At 39.2% G+C, this 7,218-nt stretch overlaps 1 pseudogene across 1 annotated transcript; it reads left to right on the forward strand.

The window, feature by feature from the left end:
* The first annotated feature begins 2,353 nt into the window (after nt 1-2,353).
* Nucleotides 2,354-5,776, forward strand: LOC138846292 (N-alpha-acetyltransferase 50 pseudogene; annotated as a pseudogene). The gene has a single exon (XR_016216379.1). The product of XR_016216379.1 is annotated as an N-alpha-acetyltransferase 50 pseudogene (transcript).
* Nucleotides 5,777-7,218: the final 1,442 nt, after the last annotated feature.

The raw sequence follows: 7,218 nt of genomic DNA on the forward strand, positions 1-7,218 counted from the left end.
TTGTCATGAATTGCCAAAGCTATGGAAGTCTCTTGAGTTCGCCAACTCCGATCTTATTTAGACAAGGTCATAGTCAAAGTGGAAGTTCTCTTCCCCCTTCAGAGAAAGGTACCTCCTTCTTTGATGGCCCATTCTTTCTACTGGGAACTTACTCACAGAGATATTTCATTTAGGTCTCTTTTTTTGCCAGAGTATCTTGGCTTTCCATGCCAGAAATACTCTCATGGGCTTTTTAGCCAGATCAGAATGCCTTAGGGCTGATTCTGAGGCCAGAGTGCTGTTTAGGACATCTGCCATTCTATGAGTCTGCTGTGTATCCCGCTTCCCATGTTGGATTCACATCATGCTGAATGAAATAAGCCAGTCCCAAAGGGACAAATATCATACGTTCTCTCTGATCGGTGACAACTAATTGAGCACCCAACAGGAAACCTGTTGAAGTGAAATGGACACTATGAGAAACAGTGACTTGATCAGCCCTTGTCCTGACTGTCAAGGAACAACTTAATACTTTATCCCTTTTAGTATTTTCTTTTTGTTCTACTTAATACTATTGGTTGAACTTTTTAACTAACACACAATTATTCTTAGTCATTTAAATTTAACTGAAATGTGATGCCTGTTAAATATAAGAGTGGGAATAAGAGAGGGAAGAGATGTATAATTTGGGACATGCTCAAGCTGACTTGCCCCAAATGGTAGAGTTAGAAACATACCAGGGGATTAATTCAACCCCATCAAGGAGGCATGTACCAATGCCATCTCACTAGTCAAAGTGATCAGTTTCAGCTCACAGCTGATCATAATCATAGGATTAAGAGTCAAAGGGATCACATAAACAAGACTAGTGTCTGCTAATACTAACTGATAGAATTAAAAAGAAGGTCAGAATCTTACAACAGACTGAACAGTGAGAGTTAATCTGGAGAACAAATGAATTGTTAATAGATGATTCGGTTCAATCTTTCTCATTGCCCATCTGCCATTGAGACCCTAAAGAAAAGCAGCTGCAGAACTGGCAGAGATGAGACCCAGCTGGCACCACCCAGTGACTCCCAGCAGAGGTGTAGCTTCCCAGGCCCTCCTTAGAGATGCCATAGGAACGTGCAGGTCAGGGTGAAACTACTCTGGAATGAGGGATAATCCCCTCCTGGACCTGCTTTCTCTGACTCCTCCATGCACCTATTCACCCCCCTCATCTTTTAAATTCACCTGAATTTCTCAGCAGTCTCTCACCAGGTTGCCCAGGTTACCAAGTTTTTGTACTCGTTGAGTTCTCTCGCCCCCCACCCTCAGATTTTCAGTCTCAGTTCGTTAGCTCCACACTTTCACTAGATCTTAACCTCCTGTTATTTCTCCCCACCAGAGTCAGGTTTTTCTGCTTGGCTAATGGCAGGTGCCTCTTTACATATGTAAAATGACGCCTGCTCTTTGTCTTGCTCGGCTTTGTAAGGTGAGTGGAGAGAGAGGCTAATGTCCATGCCAGTTCCCCTTATTTGTTCATTTTTTCTCTCCTCCAGTCCGCCTGGTGAACTTTCCCCAGTGGGGCCTCAGGCCTCGTTCCCTGTGGGTTCTTTCTGCCTTTCCCCGCCAATGTCTCAGGTTACTGAGGTTTTTGTCTCACCTCCCCTTCCAGCGCTGGCACACAGACTCTGCAGCTCGCACAGCTCGGCTTCTGTGGCAGCTCGGCTTTTGCGGCAGCTCAGCTCCCATGGCGGCTTGGCTTCCAAGCAGTGGGCGACCTTGCTCTCCCCATAGGTCCTCTGTGTCACATCCACTAAATCCGGAAGAGTTTCCTCTGCAATTTTTTCCTGAGCCTTTCCCGGAGGCTACAGTAACTCCAGCTTTAATTAAACTATCTTTTCCCGGACTACCGGTGCGCGCCCTCCCTATTCCTCCATCTTGGCTCCACCTCCCAAACTCAGTAACCTTGGCAACCTGGTGAGAGACTGCTGAGAAATTTGAGACCACACTGAGGGCTGCATAAACTCTTTGTGTGGTCCCAGGGGTAAACAGACGAATACCCACAGGGGCCAGATTTCATACATCAACTACCCTCAATTCCACTCAGTGTGGAATTACTTCCCAACTGAGTCAAAAAAGAGAGAGAGCGAGAGAACAATCTAGGTGAGTCACCTTTGGCACACCCTTAACCCTGAAGGACCAAACAGAGCTTTCTGGCCACACCCATCACAGCCTCTAAGGATCCATCAAAAGCAGACAGTCCACTGAATCTAGAATCACAGTAAAAAGAGAAAAAACACCACACTGAAGAAACAAAAGAATATCTCCATATGCCAAACAACAAACGCAGAAACCGAGGTAACAAGAACAAGGAAGAGCCCGAAGCGAGGAGGCCGGCTCAGGAGGTTGAGTGGCCCGAGCTGAGAGCGCTGAGGGCTCTGGGCGGCGACAACGACGACGGCGCGTTGATAGCGGTGGTAACGACGGCCTCAGCAGGCGGGGAAGATGAAAGGTAGCCGGATCGAGCTGGGAGATGTGACACCACACAATATTAAACAGTTGAAGAGATTGAACCAAGTCATCTTTCCAGTCAGCTACAATGACAAGTTCTACAAGGACGTGCTGGAGGTTGGAGAGCTAGCAAAACTTGCCTATTTCAATGATATTGCTGTAGGTGCAGTATGCTGTAGGGTGGATCATTCACAGAATCAGAAGAGGCTTTACATCATGACGCTAGGATGTCTGGCACCTTACCGAAGGCTAGGAATAGGGACGAAAATGCTAAATCACGTCTTAAACATCTGTGAAAAAGATGGCACTTTTGACAACATTTATCTGCATGTGCAGATCAGCAATGAATCGGCAATTGACTTCTACAGGAAATTTGGCTTTGAGATTATTGAGACAAAGAAGAACTACTGTAAGAGGATAGAGCCAGCAGATGCTCACGTGCTACAGAAAAACCTCAAAGTCCCTTCTGGTCAGAATGCAGATGGGCAAAAGACAGACAACTGAACAAATTACAAATGAACTTTTTTGCACTTGCTTGTCGCCAAATAAAAGAAAGGCCCATTGATTCCCCCCCACCATTTCCTTTAAAGCTTTCTTCCTTCCTTGTTCTTGTTTCTCCCCCTTTCTTTCCTTTCTTCTAGAAGTTTCATTCTTTCAAGGACTTTCAAAAATAATCATGTTTGGATTGTTTTAGTTCTCTTATTTTTTGTGAGGTGGTTTGATTGAAGGAAAGAGAAGGTAGATATGTATAGTTTCATAGTTAAGATATATGGTCCCAAAAATTTGGGTGTCATAATTTCAAATTTTTTAGCTGATTTTTTTTAATGTCCTGCTTTCACATTGAAGGTCAGAGCCTACAAAACCTTTCATTTCAAAAGACAAAAAGCAGCAGCAATATCTTGTTCTCTAATTCATAAACAAGTTTAGTGTGTTTGTGGTACTTTGAATTTTTAAAGACTATTTGGGGGATTAATCCCTTGACATTGCCTTCGCTCCACCTTTAGTCCTTCCTTCTGAGCACTCTCAGGAGTTGAACCATTGTTAACCTTGTTAGAAGTACTAAGTTTATTTTGGTTTCTAAAGAAATTTATTTCTTCTCTTGTTGGTGGATGGGGCAGTTTGGGTAGGTAGTATTATACTTTGGTTTAAGTATTTGAATTAAACTGCTTTTTTGTTAATGAGTGGGCTTGTTAGCAGGTTTGTTTTTCCTGCTGTTGATTGTTACTAGTGGCATTAATTTTGAGAGTTGGGCTGGTGAGATTAATTTTTTTTAATATCCCAGCTAGAGACATGGCCTTTAACTGACCTAAAGAAGTTTGTTGTGATTTAAGTTTTTTCTCCTCTTCTTTTTTTCTTTAGTAAATCCAGTAATAGTTTCATATTAAAAATGGAATTGATGTCCTTATAGGTCAATGCCCTTAAGTAATCCTGAATCAGATGTTTCTTCTTGGACATATTAAAAAATAACCTAAAAAGGAAGCATAGATGTACTTGTGGCACAATAAATGCATTTAATGTTGACTAATGCAGGCTGTTAAAAGTGTGACCATCAATCATTTGATAATACAGGTAAGAATATCTAGACAGTATTTTTGAGAATAACATAGCTGTGATATACCTTATCTGTTGGAGAACATCTCAGATTTGCTTAGACTCTGTGCCTATGTATTTTGAGTTGAAGAATTTTGGGTAAGGGGAATTGTGAAACATAGTGCTTCTATTCTTGGAAAAGTAGAAGTACAAAGTGTTAATAATGCAGATATCACTGTGACCTCTTCTACTGATATGACTGGTTTATGCCAGACAGTTTTCTGGCACTTAGTGAGTGACTTTGACAGATTGAGTATTGTGAGATAGGAGATATCTGAAATATTCATGTTTTCCTCCCATAGTCCCATCTCCAATATTTAGAACAGATTGCCAGTACTGATGACCCCAAAAATGCTCTCATTAAACTTTAAAACAGTGTACAGGGCTTGGACTTAAGTGGAATATTGATTCATAATACTTATCCTGTTTTGTAAATGCTGGTATGAGGTTTCATCTCCAGATATGTTAAATGACAACTATTATGCAAAGTGCTTATGTACACTTTATAATGTTAAGTTTTTGTTTGAGAATGTGAAAGTACAAAGTACAGTAGACTTTGCCAGACTTAATTGAGTGCCAAGAATAATACAGAAAAGAAAGATAATTGATGAGTGAGTTTATAGGGTTCTAAACTCCAGATAGTTAAATGTAGAAAAGACCATACTGGTTTTTAGGGTATCAGTTTCTTAAACGTTTAAACAGTCCAAATCTAAGGTTAGAAGAAAAGTTTAGTAGTTAAGCACATTTATCTTCATGGATAAGTTTCAGCTTGGTCTTGCCAAGAAAAGAGTGCTTAAGACACAGAAGGCATAATTAGTTTGAAGAATTCAGCTTTTTTGTAAACTTCCAGATATCAAAATAGATTTTGATATATAAATGACACTGCCTCTATTTCTATAACCATTTCACCTGGACTGTCTAATCAGTCCTATGAATGTATCCCTAAATGTTGTTATTGAAAAACCAAATAGCTGCCTCATTATTAAGTACATGTTATTTAAGGAAGAAAAAAATTTTGAATTGAGTGTTTAGGTTCCCTATCATTATAGAATTAGTTTTTCCACACTAGTCAGTGACTTATTCTAAATTGTAAATGTTTGTAAAGGGTTAATTGTCCTACATCAAACTTGTACTCTGTACACTTATAGAGGAAGAAGAAGTGGAACAGGTAGAAGATAGGTCTAGTTCATATGCCTATGAATCAGTAAAGACTAATGTAATGTCCCATGTTGATTTGATTATTTGATATATGGTGAAAACTATCTTTAAAGTCAAACAATACTTGTGTTAACTGGAAGATCACAATGTACATTCATCATATTTTTCAGGTCAGATAGTTCTTACTGTGAGCAAAACAGTTAAAATTTTACTGTAGGGTATTTCCATTTGGGTTCTAAAGAAAAGCATCTGTAGAGAAATCTATGCAATGTATAATTTGTCCAGATTAGTTTTTATTTGAGGAAAGAAGTTCTGAAATGTATCTCAAAGGCAGTTACTCATCAATTGAAAGTCCTCCAAAAAGAGAACTATTGGGAAACTTTGATATGTGGTAGTGGAAAAAGAAAAGCTCCCTCAGTTTTTTGGAGGGGATAACTTTAAAAAAATACTTAATGGTTAAGTTTACTTGGTGCAGTAAAGATTAAACTTGTCAATTTTAACATTGCTGTTACATCTGAAATAAACTTACGTGATGTTCTGGTAAAAAAAAAAAGAACAAGGAAGACACTATGATGCCCCCAAATGAAGTAGACACCCCAATTCAAGATTATGAAGATGATGAGATAGAAGAAATGCAAGAAGCAGATCTCAAAAAATTGATAAGAACATTAAGAAGTTCTCAAAAACAAATTCTTGAACTACAGAAGTCCTTAATAGACAGGATAGAAAATCTCTCGCGTGAAAATGAAATATTAAGGAGGAATCAAAATGAAATGAAACAACTAATAGAACATGAAACTGTAATAGTGATGAGAAATCATAATGAAATGAAGAATTCAATAGATCAAATGACAAACACATTAGAGAGCATTAAAAACAGAGTCAATGAAGCAGAAGAGAAAATATCGGACTTAGAAGACAGAGAACAGGAAACATACAGTCAAACCAAAGAAAAGAAGAAGAAATTAGAAATCTAAAAAATAATGTTGGGAATCTTCAGGATACTATTAAAAAAAACAACATTCGGGTTCTAGGAGTTCCTGAAGGCATGGAGAGAGAGAAAGGATTAGAAGGCCTTTTTAGTGAGATACTAGCAGAAGATTTCTCAGGTTTGGAGAAGGACAGAGACATCCTAGTACAGGAAGCTCATAGAACCCCTAATAAACATGACCAAAAGAGATCCTCACCATGACACGTTGTAATTAAACTCTCCACAGTGAAACATAAAGAAAAGATCCTAAAATGTGCAAGAGAGAAACGTCAGATTACTCTCAGAGGATCTCCAATCAGACACACAGCTGACTTCTCATCAGAAACCCTACAACCTAAGAGGGAATGGCGAGATATAGCCCAGGTGCTAAGAGAGAAAAACTGCCAGCCCAGAATATTATACCCTGCAAAGCTATCATTTGTGAACGAAGGTGACATAAAAACCTTTCACAGCAAACAGAAATTGAAAGAATTTGTTGCCAGTTGTCCAGCCCTGCAAAAGATGCTTAAGAAACACAGAAACACAGTCATCAATATGAAAGAAGGTAAAGGAAGGAAACCTCACAGCATAAGATCACAGGAAGTTCAAAACATGTACTAGAAAATATCTTTGGCAAATGGCAGGGCAAAGTTACTACTTATCAATAGTCACATTGAACATTAATGGCCCGAACTGTCTGGTTAAAAGACACCGATTGGCGGATTGGCTTAAGGAACAAAACCCATCTATCTGCTGGTTACAAGAAACACATCTTTCCAACAAAGATGCATGCAGACTGAAAGTGAACGGTTGGAAAAAGATATTCCATGCCAACAGAAATGAAAAAAGAGCGGGTGTAGCCATCTTAATATCGGACAACATAAACTTTACCACAAAAACTGTTAGGAGAGACAGAGAGGGGCACTATATAATGATTAAGGGATCAATTCAACAGGAAGATATAATGATTATCAATGTATATGGACCTAACTACACGGCACCGGTTTATTTAAAAGATTTGCTAA

This window comes from Oryctolagus cuniculus, chromosome 1 (assembly GCF_051225735.1).
Source record: "Oryctolagus cuniculus isolate XC-2025 breed Fujian yellow rabbit chromosome 1, ASM5122573v1, whole genome shotgun sequence".
NCBI classification, from domain to species: Eukaryota; Metazoa; Chordata; class Mammalia; order Lagomorpha; family Leporidae; genus Oryctolagus; species Oryctolagus cuniculus.